At 41.1% G+C, this 15,289-nt stretch overlaps 1 pseudogene across 1 annotated transcript in view; it reads left to right on the forward strand.

Moving 5' to 3' along the window:
- LOC306887909 (NACHT, LRR and PYD domains-containing protein 3-like) overlaps nucleotides 1-15,289 on the forward strand; it is a 35,754-nt pseudogene that overhangs the window by 7,709 nt on the left and 12,756 nt on the right. Inside the window, exons 9-11 of the transcript XR_013785952.1 lie at nucleotides 5,457-5,630; nucleotides 6,017-6,190; nucleotides 6,270-6,440. The product of XR_013785952.1 is annotated as an NACHT, LRR and PYD domains-containing protein 3-like (transcript). The remainder of the gene's footprint in view (nucleotides 1-5,456; nucleotides 5,631-6,016; nucleotides 6,191-6,269; nucleotides 6,441-15,289) is intronic.

A 15,289-nucleotide genomic window follows, 5' to 3' on the forward strand; every position in this document is an offset into this window, starting at 1 on the left:
ATCTGTGCAATGCATAGTGGGAAATGGAGTCCAATGTGTTGTGTAGTGTGAAAAGTCCATGTGGTGAATGAGTGGAAGTGCATGGCCAGGATTCGTGACATAGCCCCCCCCCAAGGAGCGGCTTCCAGACGCTCCTAAACAATCCAGGAGGGCGGTGGCGCGGAGGCGGAGCAGGGGGAGGGACGGAGGGCCAGGTCCTTGAGGAAGAACCGGCAGAGCAGGAAACCAGGGCGGAGCCAGAGGCCAGGTCAGGACCGACAGAGCAGAGGCCCACCAGGGCGGAGCAGACGGCACGGGAGCCCACCAGGGCGAAGTAGACGGGACCGGAGCCCACCATGGCGGAGCAGACGGGACCGGAGCCCACCAGGGCGGAGCAGACGGGACCGGAGCCCACCAGGGCGGAGCAGACGGGACCGGAGCCCACCAGGGCGGAGCAGACGACCACCAGCCCCGAGCAGAAGACCACCACGGCGGGGCAGACGACCACCAGACCCGGGCAGAAGACCCCCATGACGGAGCAGACGACCACCAGACCCGAGCAGAAGACCATCACGGCGGAGCAGACGACCACCAGACCCGAGCAGAAGACCACCACGGCGGAGCAGATGACCACCAGACCCGAGCAGAAGACCACCATGGCGGGGCAGACGACCACCAGACCCAGGCAGAAGACCCTAGCCAGGAAGCAGACTGGGCAGGAAACCATGGCAGAGTCTGAGATCTGGGGGAAACAGAGACAGACAACACCGGGAGAGCAGAGACAGACAACACTGGGAGAGTCTTCGTTACAGGGCAGGACGGGACCAGAGCCCACCAGTGTGGCGTAGACAGGGCAGAGTATCTCCACGGCAGAGCGGACTGGTCAGGAAGCCATGACAGGATCAGGGATCTGGGGAGAACAGAGACAGACACCACAGAGAGAGTCCCCATGGTCACAGGAGCCGTGACCGAGCAGGTCGAGAGTTCATGGACGGTCTCTATGGCTGTGGCAGGACAGGGCGAGAGCTCACGGACGGCCTCTTTAGCCGTGACAGGACAGGGCGAGAGCTCACAGACGGCCTCTTTAGCCGTGACAGGACAGGGCGAGAGCTCACAGACGGCCTCTTTAGCCGTGACAGGACAGGGCGAGAGCTCACAGACGGCCTCTTTAGCCGTGACAGGACAGGGCGAGAGCTCACAGACGGCCTCTTTAGCCGTGACAGGACAGGGCGAGAGCTCACAGACGGCCTCTTTAGCCGTGACAGGACAGGGCGAGAGCTCGCAGACGGCCTCTTTAGCCGTGACAGGACAGGGCGAGAGCTCACAGACGGCCTCTTTAGCCGTGACAGGACAGGGCGAGGGCTCACAGACGGCCTCTTTAGCCGTGACAGGACAGGGTGTGAGCTCACAGACGGCCTCTTTAGCCGTGACAGGACAGGGCGAGAGCTCACAGACGGCCTCTTTGGCCGTGACAGGACAGACAGTGAGTTCAGGGGCGGCCTTCATGACCGTGACAGGGCAGACAGTGAGTTCAGAAACGGTCTCCATGGCCGTGACAGGGCAGACAGTGAGTTCAGGAACGGCCTCCATGGCCGTGACAGTGCAGACAGTGAGTTCAGGAACGGCCTCCATGGCCGTGACGGGGCAGACAGTGAGTTCAAGAACGGCCTCCGTGGCCGTGACAGGGCAGACCGTAAGTTCAGGAATGGCCTCCATGGCCATGACAGGGCAGACCATGAGGTCAGGAACGGCCTCCGTGGCCGTGACAGGGTAGACAGTGACGTCAGGAACGGCCTCCATGGCCGTGACAGGGCAGACCATGAGGTCAGGAACGGCCTCCGTGGCCGTGACAGGGCAGACAGCGAGTTCAGGGACGGGTGCCACCACTTCGGGAGGTTCTGCAGCGGAAGCCGCCACCTCTGGAGGCACTGGAGCAGACTCGTGGACAGGAGAGGCCTCAGGAGCACAGTGTGCAGCCCACACACTCAAAATGGCAACCGCCATAACGGGAAGTACTGAGGTCAGGGGAACAGTCTCTGTAACAGACAGGGTTGAGGCCCTGGGAATGCCAGCTACTCGCACTGACATCAGTGGTGGGTCCATCACACTGGATATCAGACAGGGAACTTGAAGGACTGACCTTAAATCCTTGGGTGCGACAGACTCTGGCTGGAGCACTGTGACGTGGTGTGACTCTGGCTTGACAGCGACGACGTGAGCAGACTCTGGCTTGACAGCGACGACGTGAGCAGACTCTGGCTTGGCAGGCAAGACGTGAGCAGACTCTGGCTTGGCAGGCATGACGTGAGCAGACTCTGGCTTGGCAGGCATGACGTGAAGGGGTGCTGTTGCTGCCGCCATTTTGTGAGTGAGTGAGGTGTCGCGTTCCTCCGCGACACCCACAGTAAAAGAGGAGCCCACACACAGTAAAGCATAGTCCATAAATTGACTGAGAGATGAACGGGGACCCTCGCGGATTAACCTTGACCGGAGCGGCTGATTAATGCCTTCACAAAAAAAGTCAATAAGTACGTAGTCCGGCAGATCAGAAAAATAGGCGAGGTCTAAGTACTCCTGAATATAATCCTCGAGCGGTCGCGAGCCCTGCTCGAGGGTTAATAACAGTCGTGCACAGTCCATACCTGGCCAATGTCCTCTTGAAAAGCCGCTGGATCCTTGTGTGGCCGAGTATTCTGTTACGGGGCTGACGAGACGTGAGACGTGCGGATCCATATGCAAGGCTTTATTATAAAACATGGTCAGAAACAGGCAGGGTCAGACATCGGCAAACAGGTATGGTGGAGGCAAGACAGAGCAATCCGTGGAGCAAGCGTGGGTCAACGATCAGCGAACAATATCCAAAGGGGCAAGGCAGAGAGATAATCCAGAGACGAGAGCAATAATCCAAACGGGGAGCAAACAGAGTCCAAACGGCAAGGCGAAGGGTTAATCCAGGAAACACGGGCAGGGTCAGACACGGCAGGAAAACAAGGCAAGACTAGGACTAGGATAATGGCTCTGTAGAGTTGCTATCGCTATGCGAGTGATATACGCTAACAATACTCGGCCGTGAGCAAGAGCAATCCCAGGCTTAAATAGAGTGATGGTGATTGTGAAATGGTGATCAGGTGTGTGTGATGAGTGAATGGTGACAGCTGATCTGTGCAATGCATAGTGGGAAATGGAGTCCAATGTGTTGTGTAGTGTGAAAAGTCCATGTGGTGAATGAGTGGAAGTGCATGGCCAGGATTCGTGACACTAATAGACATGCTAAAACACAGAATTTGGTAACAATAAAACATAAGGTGAGAAAAAAATAAAACAATTCATACGGCCCTAAACGTGTCATTTTTTGTTACACTTTTAATAAATTAAATGTTAAATTGTATAATTTTCATGATTTTAATGAATTTTAATGAAATTTAGATTAATAGCATTTAATTTGACCATTAAAAAAAAAAGAGTCCAGAAAAATTCAAACGGAAAAAAACGGAATCCAGAAAAATGAAAATGGAAAAAATTGAATGTAGAAAAAAATAAAACTGAATTTGGGGAAAAATAAAACGGATTTCATAGGGCCCTATATCTGGAAATATTTTGGTTATGAAGCAAATGAGAATATCAACAAATAGAACTTTGGATTTTAATTAGTACATGTATTAGTAAACCTTAGTTTCAATTAACATTTAACTAGATTAATAAAAGATTAATAAATAAATCAACAAAGGCAGTACCTCAAGACATTTTTTTGTTCATGTAAAATATACCGCATGTTCTCGACTTGTTATATTTATCTTTAAATAAAAAAAAATACCCCCTTAATATTGTGGCAGTTTTTTTCTCCGTGGTATCGAAAATGGTATCGAGTATCGATATTTTTCAAGGTATCGTATCGAAGTTAGAAATTCCAGTATCGTGACAACACTATTCATACCGTACTTGGGGAAGTCGTGCCCTAATGGTTAGAGAGTTGGACTCGTAATCCAAAGGTTGTGGGTTTGAGCCCCCGGCCGGCAGGGATTGTAGGTGGGGGGAGTGAATGTCCAGCGCTCTCTCCACCCTCAATACCACGACTGAGGTGCCCTTGAGCAAGACACCGAACCCCCAACTGCTCCCCGGGCGCCGCAGCATAAATGCTGCCCACTGCTCCGGGTGTGTGTTCACAGTGTGTGTGTGTTCACTGCTGTGTGTGTGCATGTTGGATGGGTTAAATGCAGAGCACAAATTCCGAGTATCATACTTGGCAGTATGTCACTTCACTTCACATTAATTGTTTTTATACTACTGGGGCTGTTGAATGCTTGAATCTGATTGGCTGATGAATGTTCTAAGGTGTGCAATTATTTTCAGGGAAATGCATGGCAAACATAGTTCCAAGCAGCTCTTGACCGCATTACATGTCTGTATCATTTTGCCAAATGATTTGAGTTATTTCAAAGGTCATTACAGCCTAAAACAGCAAAAGAACCAAAACCTATAACTATACTGGCCAAACAAATAAATATAGGATAAATATAGGTTAAAAAAAAGGATAAATACAACAGTTCATATCCATGTTTTTGCCACAAAATTACGCATTATTATATACTGAAAGCACATACTCTATTTCTCCTTCTCTCTCTCCCTCACAGGCGCACGCACATAACGTACAGTTTGCACACACATTAACATACACGCTAATATTGTTAGCGCTACTCTTGACAATTTTATCAGTAACTTAGTTTAACAACTTAAAAACTACATGACTTCTTAAAAGAGAGGTAACAGCAACGATGCTGTTCGTGAAGAAATTGAACTAAGTTGCACTATAACTAGAGACACTGCTGCCAAACACTCTTGAGAGATGCACAGACTCACAGAGGTAATCTCTCTCTCTCTCTCATAACTTAGTTATTAACTGTATTAACTGCATTAGTCTACTATCAACAGCTCAAGCCTCCTTTACTATGTTTAAAATTAGGTTTTGGAATTAGCAACGGAGGCTTCAGATGAGCTGCAGAAAAAAATCATCCTACTCACAATAGCAATTTAAGTAGAACAACTGGACAAATGCCTAGAAATATATCATCTGATCAATGTCTTGAGGTGTGGTAACCATATTATAAGTGGAATAATTGACTTCAGGCTGTTAAATTCTTAGAAAATAAAGCACATCCGAGGTGCACTCCGCTTCGCGTCGTGGCCGCATTAACACCTCGGTGTGCATTATTTTCTAAGAATTCTACAGCCCGTCGTCAACTATTCCTTACATAGTATATAGACTGCTATACCTCTAGATATTTCTGAAGCTTTGTTTTATCTACAGGTCCATTAAATATTATTTAAACAAAATTTAGCTAAGTGAACTGAGACTTTTTTTCCACATTTAAATGCACACAGTAACAATATGAATGAATTTGTCTGAATAACCTTAGTCACTGAGCATTAAATCAAACAGACAAAAATTAATAACACATAAAATGTATTCTTGTTTACAGATTGGATTGTTGTAATCTCTTATCTGAGTCCTGTGGAATAGTGGCCTCGGCTTTTCAGTCAGTCAACTCACCCTTGAGAGAGCTGGATCTGAGTAACAATAAACTAGACAAGTCTGGAGTCAAGGTCCTCTTGACTGGTCTAACAAGTCCATTTTGTCAATTGCAAATACTCAAGTAAGTAGTTATTTCTTGCACAGAATAATTTTTGCCTCATTATGTTTTATAAAGAAGGACTACTTTGATCAAGCATATGCAAAATTATGTACTACAAGGAAAGGGTGTTTCCTCTTAGTAGAAAAAGAAGGCAGTGCAAATATTACAAAACTGCATTTTTGTCACCTGAAAGACCTTCTCACCAGCCATAGATACCGTGAATAACTTGTAAAAATTAAATGTGATAAATTTTTCTTGTGCCTTCACAGTAGTATCATAGAGGTGAACTACATTTGTAAAAAAACAAACAAAAAAACAACATTATTATTAGACCATATAAAACCGTGAGTAGATTGTTACTGTTCATTGATTATTTGCTGTTTCTGCTTTTTGCTTCTGCATCTCAGGCTGGCTGGCTGTAATTACTCACCATTATCCTGTGCAAATTTGGCCTCAGCTCTCAAATCAAGAAACTCACCACTGAGGAAACTGGATCTGAGCTACAATAAGATAAGTGATGATGGAGTGAATACGCTCTGTGATGGACTAATTAGTCCACACTGCAGGATTCAGAAACTCCAGTAAGTATTGTCTTTGTGAGAGTGTTTGGATTTGTCAGTAGCTAAATCGGTATGTGATGTAATTGGCCTCTTTCAACAGGTTAAAGCGGTGTGGTCTCACAGATGCTTGCTGTGTGAATTTAGCATCAGTTCTGAAATCTAATTCACACTTGAGAGAGCTGGAGTTGAAAAGTAATGATCTTCAGAATTCAGGAGTGAAGCAGCTCTCAATAGGACTGCAGGATCCACAGTGTAGTTTAGAGATACTGGGGTAAGCACAAATATGATGACAAAATCACTGTATCATAACATTAGCAGTCAAAAAGGAATTGTGTATGCTCAAAAAGAGCAATGAGTTTTCAAAGAAAGCTTTCTTTAAGCATTGGCTGAAACGTCTGCTCTTTGATCTGTTTTTTAATACACTTTACTCTCCTGTCACTTTTTTACTTTTACATATGAAAAATAAAGATTATATTTTTGATAGACCTTTTTTGGACTGATTTGATTTTTCCAGTGTGTGGACAAATTCAGCTACCTGTTGGACTAAAACTTCCTTCTTTTTTGTTGTAGACTGTCGGGGTGTATGATCACAGAGGAGGGCTGCAGTTCACTGGCCTCAGCTCTCAGCTCAAACACTGGTCAACTGAGAGAACTGGATCTGAGCTACAATCACCCTGGAGACTTAGGGGTGAAACTGCTCTCAAAGTGCAAACTGGAGAAACTAAAGTATGTGCATATTTTGATATTGCCTGATATACAACATATGGATTTTGGCATCATAGATTGACACTATGATCATAGTTGTTCTGCTCATTATCTTTATGGATAAAATTCTACAATACTACAAGCTTTAATTAGTGCTGCTCTTTTAGTAGTTGCTTGTATTTTAAATCTCAGCGTGTTTATTTTTCCTCAGTGTTGAGAAAGGAGGAGAATGTCGGATGCAACCAGATCTGAGAAAATGTAGGTATCATATGCAAAAGCATAAAATATAACTATTTTGAAACATATAATCAACTTTTATATGGGAGAAGAAACTCTTTTGTTTTTTATATCAACGGTTGTTACTCAGGTGATGCCTATGACATGTAAGGCCACACTGCATTTAAGTCTCCATTTCAGTATACAGTGCTCACATGCTTCTTCTTTTTTTTTTTTTGTTGTTGTTGTTATTATATACAAATGTCCTGTTTTCTGCAGATGTCTGTCAGATCTCAGTGGATCTAAACACAGTACATCCACGCCTGAAACTGTCTAAGGGAAACCAGACAATATCGGAAACTACAGAGGGGCAGCCATATCCTGATCATCCGGACAGATTCACACTGTATCCCCAGGTCATGTGCAGAGAGTCTCTGACTGGTCGCTGTTACTTTGAGGTGGAGTGTGTTGGGGGAGTTGGAGTGGCAGTGGCTTATAAGACCTCAGATAGAAGAGAGTGTATATTGGGAGTTAAAAACCCATTCCCTGCTCTGCTGTGTCAAGACGGAAAACTGAAATTGTGGCAGAATAATGAGATAACTCGTGAGTTCTATGTGTCTGCTCACCCTACAAGAGTAGGAGTTTATGTGGACTTGGAACATGGAAGTCTGTCATATTACTGCATTTGTAATGACCGACTCATTCACCTGCACACACACCACTCTACATTCACTGGCCCCTTATATACAGGGTTTTCTCTTCTGCCTTGCTCCTCAGTGACTCTGTGTGAGATGACATAGACCCTTGGAGTGAGCAGATAGTTTCAAAAGGAAGTTAGACAGTTTGTAATATAAACTCAGCAAAAAAAGAAACATCCCTTTTTCAGGACTGTGTATTTCAACAATAATGTTGTAAAAATCCAAATAACTTTACAGATCTTCATTGTAAAGGGTTTAAACAATGTTTTCCATGCATGTTCAATTAACCATAATCAATTAATTAACATGCACCTGTGGAATGGTCGTTAAGACCTTAACAGCTTACAGAGAGTAGGCATTTAAGGTCACAGTTCTAAAAACGCAGGACACTAAAGAGACTTGTCTACCGACTGTGAAAAACACCCAAAGAAAGATGCCCAGGGTCCCTGCTCATCTGCGTGAACGTGCATTAGGCATGCTGCAGGGAGGCATGAGGACTGCTGATGTGGCTAGGGCAATAAATTGCCATGTCCGCACTGTGAGACGCCTAAGACAGCGCTACAGGGAGACAGGAAGGACAGCTGATCATCCTCGCAGTGGAAGACCACGTGTAACAACACCTGCACAGGATCGGTACATCCGAACATCACAGCTGCGTGACAGGTACAGGATGGCCACAACAACTGCCCGAGTCACACCAGGAACACACAATCCCTCCATCAGTGCTCAGACTGTCCGCAATAGGCTGAGAGAGGCTGGACTGAGGGCTTGTAGGCCTGTTGTAAGGCAGGTCCTTACCAGACATCACCAGCAACAATGCCGCCTATGGGCACAAACCCACCTTCGCTGGACCAGACAGGAGTGGCAAAAAGTGCTCTTCACTGATGAGTCACGGTTTTGTCTCACCAGGGGTGATGGACGGATTCGTGTTTATCGTCGAAGGAATGAGCGTTACACCGAGGCCTGTACCCTGGAGCGGGATCGATTTGGAGGTGGGGGGTCCGTCATGGTCTGGGGCGGTATATCACATCACCATCGGACTGAGCTTGTTGTCATTTAAGGGAATCTCAATGCCTTGCGGTACAGGGAAGACATCCTCCTCCCTCATGTGATACCCTTTATGCATGCTCATCCAGACATGATCCTCCAGCAGGACAATGCCACCAGCCATACTGCTCGTTCTGTGCGTGAGTTTCTGCATGACAGCAATGTCAGTGTTCTGCCATGGCCAGCGAAGAGCCCGGATCTCAATCCCATTGAGCACGTCTGGGACCTGTTGGATCGCAGGGTGAGGGCTAGGGCCATTCCCCCAGAAGTTTCCAGGAACTTGCAAGTGCCTTGGTGGATGAGTGGGGTAACATCTCACAGCAAGAACTGACAAATCTGGTCCAGTCCATGAGGAGGAGATGCACTGCAGTACTTCAAGCAGCTGGTGGCCACACCAGATACTGACTGGTACTTTTGATTTTGAGCCTCCCTTCATTCAGGGACACATTATTCTATTTCTGTTAGTCACTTGTCTGTGAAACATTTTTAGTTTATGTTTTATGGTGTTGACTCTTTTAGTGTTCATACAAATATTTACACATTAAGTTTACTGAAAGTAAAAACAGTTGAAAGTCAGAGGACGTTTCTTTTTTTGCTGAGTTTATGTATATATATTCTTTGTTTAGCCTGTTAACCCGCACCAGGACGCCAGTGCACTGAACGCTCTTTGTTTGCATGTGTCATTGTCAGTGGAGCAAAGAAGGGGTATGCAGTGTATGCAGTGCATAGGGGCGCCACACATAGGGGGGCCATATAACTTGCCAAATAACTTTGAAATAACTCGCCATTTTGCCACTTAAGACGTGGAATGGCCATGTCTCTTTGCGACCACAACAAACAGGAGACTTTTCAGACGCGCACTTTAGCTTTCCCTCAGCACCAGGCGCGAGTCAAAGCACGGAAAAGGTAGGCTACAGGTGCCAAATGAGCTTCAGTAGAAAAACAGGGAACTGCGGTCTGATGAGATATTGTTATATGTCGGTAAAACAAACTTTCCTGTCATGTCAGCCATTTACTGTGCTCACGGCGCACGCTGTTCAACTTCGTACGTGAATATTCAGCCGCACGCTCACTTCATAAATACACCGCACTAGAAGCATACATCGTCAGTTTAGTCATGAAATGACCAAAATGGCGATTAAAACGGCAAAACTGTGCATTCATGTATGTGTATTACATTTAAGAACGTCTCTCCAATGCATGAAGCCTACTGAAATATTCTAGAATTCGAGATCACAATAGGGCACAAGATTATATGCTATGCGTTTTTTTTTTTTTTTATAATTTAATGCACAAGTAGGCCAAATGTGAGCACAGTGCAGTTACGTGTACTAGAAAATGTGCATTAATTTAATTAGAATAATTTCATTAATTTGTAAAGTACAAAAATGAAAAGAAAATGAAACCATATTTGAATGCATGAAATAACTCATTTTACATTCTTACATTATTTTCCTTTGTACAGAGCTCGATTTAAGTATAACAAAAAAGCTGCAATTAATTCATTTCGACAACTAATAGAATGTTAAACATTGACTGAAAACTTGTTCAGAGTTCATTGATTATATAAAATTCAGTGAAGGTTGACTATAGTTATCTGCATGTCTCATCCATGAGTGGGCCTATGCAATGATGGAGAACGAGCTTTTGGGGGTGTTAAGACCCAGAACCAAGCTTACCGAGCAATAAAGCTATAGGCTAGTGAGCCCTTTTATTAAAATACCTGGAGCCTAGGTAATACAAAAATAAAACAAAAATTGTCATTCACTCATTATTACTTGATGTAATTCACAATCTCAATTACAATAAAGTACACATTAATTGTATTCAGTTGTGTTACACGTTTGTGAATGGGCATTTGATTTACATTTGAGAGAAACTGAGAAGATTGTAAACAAGGAGACAAACTAGCCACCTTTCACTGAAAATTGGCGTTGTAAATTCAAAATAGGCCATCTGTGTAATTCAAGTAGATTCAATGATTTGAAAACTCTTGCTACTTCATACTTCGCTACAAAACAATGCAGACTTTGACAAAAAATAGATTTTTAAATGTTATAATAGTGATTTTATAATGTTTAAATTAGGGCTGTCAAAATTAATCAAAAAATTATAACGCGTTAATATTTTTTTAACGAAAATAATCGTTTGATAAGGTTTGACCCCAACTTCTTGCAGTCATCGCAGCTCGTAAGGTAATCATTGCCTGCGTCCCAATGTGCACACTATCCATCCTAAATTCTATGTGATATTAGTCATTTTCAATACTATTTAGGGCAGATAGGGTGAATAGTATGCACATTGGGATGCAGGGATTGTGTGATTATGAGGCGCTGGGCTAAACAAAAGTGAAGCGAATGTGGAGAGAGAGAGCGAGTGTGTCCGAGAGAGAGAGAGACAGAGAGACCTTTCAACATCTCTTTAATTACAATCCATCAACACAAAATATGTACATTAAACACAAACCATTCCTTCAAAAAAAAAAAAAAAACACAGCTTCTCTTACATCAATATATCACAACCTCCTTCTTCATTGGGTTGACATAAAAGATTTCCAACTCCCCACAACAAAAAAAGGATTCAGTATCATTCACCAATTCATAATACTTATACTCCATAACCAGTCTACTTTTTACCATCGCTCTAAACATATTCAAAGGATCGGTATCATTGTTGAACAGCATTTTTCTCTTTCTTGTCAATCAAATTGCCATTTTTGCCTTACCAAATTAAAAATTAATTAAAACAATTTTACTCTTATTTAAAACGCTATATTTTGGTTCAAAAATAAAAAAAAAAATATTTGGGTAACACTTTATAATAACGTCCAGTTATAAGTCATTTATAAGTGATTAGTTAATGATTAACTAATCATTTACAAAACATTCATAAGCGATTAATAAGTGATATGCTAACAATTTGTGTATGTTTTGTTAATTCATTTAAAAGTCATTTACAAGTAATTAGCTAATGATGAACTAATCATTTACAAAACAGAACTATACATTCACAAATGATTAAGTAATATGCTAACGATTTATAAATCTGTCATAAGTTATCTTTATAAATAGCATCATGAAATAATCAAACAGATCCTTAATGGTTAATAGTTACTAGTTAATATATTATTAATCACTTATAGATCATTGAAATGTCAACATTGTACTATTATCTCAATAAACATTATAAATCATTTACAAAGCTTTCTGCATCCCCTAATCTAAAGTGTAAACTACTCATCAGTTGTAAATGTTTTACAAACTTTATGGTTTCCAGTCGTGTGTGCGTAAATATATATATAGAAATCATTATAAATCATTTACAAAGCTTTCTGCATCCCCTAATCTAAAGTGTAAACTAATCATCAGTTGTAAATGTTTTACAAACCTTCCAGGTTACAGGTTGTTTGTGAATATATATATATATATATATATATATATATATATATATATATATATATATATTTACGCACACACGACTGGAAACCATAAAGTTTGTAAAACATTTACAACTGATGATTAGTTTACACTTTAGATTAGGGGATGCAGAAAGCTTTGTAAATGATTTATAATGATTATTGAGATAATAGTACAATGTTGACATTTCAATGATCTATAAGTGATTAATAATATATTAACTAGTAACTATTAACCATTAAGGATCTGTTTGATTATTTCATGATGCTATTTATAAAGATAACTTATGACAGATTTATAAATCGTTAGCATATTACTTAATCATTTGTGAATGTATAGTTCTGTTTTGTAAATGATTAGTTCATCATTAGCTAATTACTTGTAAATGACTTTTAAATGAATTAACAAAACATACACAAATTGTTAGCATATCACTTATTAATCGCTTATGAATGTTTTGTAAATGATTAGTTAATCATTAACTAATCACTTATAAATGACTTATAACTGGACGTTATTATAAAGTGTTACCAATATTTGTAAAGATAAAACCAAAATTATTGCTCAAATCTCTTAACACACCAAGAATTCCTAATACCCTTGAACATCCGATGAATATATGAAAAACTGTTTCTGAAAGACCACAAAACAAACACTCTTCTCCTTGCAAAGGATTTAGATTAACTTTGTAATGGTTTTTTGCCAAAATCCAATGTGAGATCCGCCATTGCAAATCCCCACTTCTCTTTTCAATTGGTTTCTTATACAATGACCTCCAACATCCTTTTGGAGAAGTACCTAATTCAACTAAATTAGTCCATTTGGTCTCTGAAAGGTCTTTCAATGTTCTTAAATTTAAATATTTGACAAACAAGACAAAATGCCTTCTTAGATATAGTGGAGAAGAGGCCAAGTTCAGGTGTTTTAAAGGAAAGTAATCTTCCGTCAACCTCCTGCCAATCTCCTACATTTACATCCACAGTGATATTAGGGAAAACATTCTTAACTATCTCCTCCTGCAATGATATAACAGGAAATGACCAAGCTTGTGCAGACACCCTTAGATTTTAAGATCACACTAGATAAGAGAGGATTAAAAATGATAGGTTCTTCAAGAACCCACTCATGGGTTATCCCAGACTGCTCTCTTTTAACAATAAATATTTGCCATGCATTTAATACTGATGTGTAAAAAGAAGGAAGTCCATTAAAATCCACTTCCTTCAAATTTATTAAAAAGAGGTGTCTATCCAAATTCATCCGCCCCACTCTCTTTAATAAAGCACAAGCTATTTCTGCCCAATTCTGAGACTGGTGATAGAGAACTCTTTGTGCTGTCTGTAATTTAAAAGCAGCTACTTTGGACTTAATGTCTATAAGGCCTTGGCCTCCTTCACTTAACTGCAAAAACAATACTGACTCTCTTAACCAGTGTTGTCCATTCCAAAAAAATTCAACAAGCACTTTTTGAATTTCCCTAAGGAATTCATCCGGTGGGTTCAACACAATTAGTTTATGCCATAGGACAGAGGCGGCAAGGTTGTTTATAACCAACACTCTTGCTCTCTAAGACAGTTGAGGTAAAATCCAGTTCCATTTTGAGAATCTATTACACATTTTATCTTTTACACCTTCCCAATTTTTCCTTTGATATACTTCTGAACCAATTCAAATTTCTCATGAAAATCTTTCTCTTTCAACAAAGCAACATTACATTTCCAATAAAAACTTTTAAATTTAGATTGTGTCAAAACAATATTGACCGTAATAAAATGATGATCTGATAGACAACATGGAAAAATATTACACCCCATTATCCTATTATTTTCAGCCTGCTTGACATAAAACCTATCAAGTCTTGCTAAACTTATCATTCCCTGATAAGTTTTTTATTCCTTTTTATTCCTATCTCTCCATACATCTACCAGATTATTCTGAAATATAATACTTTTTAAGAAAGAAGCCGATACAGAATGTGGTTCCTCATTATTTCTGTCTAAAAGAAAATTAAGAGTGCAATTCCAATCCCCACCAACAATTAAAACACCATCCAAAATATAACTTTTTAAAAATTCTCCTAACTTTCTAAACATTAAAATTCTATCTGATCCTATATTTGGAGCATAAATATTTATGAAAACAAAAACATGATTATCAATCTTAGCTTTCACTAATAAAAGAAGTCCTTTCTCTATTTCCATTTCTGATAAAATATTGACATTAAGGTGAGCTGAAAATAAAATCCCTACACCTGCACTGACATTTGTGCCATGGCTTAAAACCATTTTTCCTTCCCACCACAAATTTATCTCAGGTTCATTTTTAATATCGCTATGAGTTTTGTAAAAAAAGTTACTTGAGTATCTTTAAGCCTAAGAAATTGAGATAGTAAAGCTCTTTTCCCCCCATCCCTCAACCCATTTACATTTAAAAGATTCAAAGATTCAGATTGCGCATTTAAAAACATGAAAACTTGTCTTCGAAAAGACAGCACATGTTTTAAAGAAGCATTCTTACACCCGAGCGGAACCATTTTAATGGATCCAGCAAACTTTCCAAAGCGACTCAGTTCTTTTAGAATGTGCTCATTAGGAATGAATGGAGGCGCGTTTGAAATGGTGACCTTAGTAGCAGGTGCACGCAAAGGCATTACTTGCAGCAAGGTGTCGCAAACTACAATTCCTTTTTCAACAAGGCTGTTTACAAGCTTATCATCTTTAAAAAACACCACCACAGCCTTGTTCATTCTGGAGGCAGATACTATATTTTCGTGCCCTACAATCTCGCCCATCGCTAGAAGCACGTTTTCTACCATAAACGCTTGATCCGAAAAAACTTTACATCCATTCTTGATAGAGGCCCGGCGTTCCCTCACCAGAGAGAGACGCCATGGCTTTCTTATCAATGAAGGAAACACACCAGTGTTTTTTCTTGAAAAATAATATACCAAAAACATGATAAAAAAAAAAAAAACAGAAGAAGAAAAAAAGGTTCAACCTTGAAAAAAATCAAGCGTACCGCTCTCACACACCACACTT

This window comes from Barbus barbus (genome assembly GCF_936440315.1).
Source record: "Barbus barbus genome assembly, chromosome: 21".
NCBI lineage: Eukaryota > Metazoa > Chordata > Actinopteri > Cypriniformes > Cyprinidae > Barbus > Barbus barbus.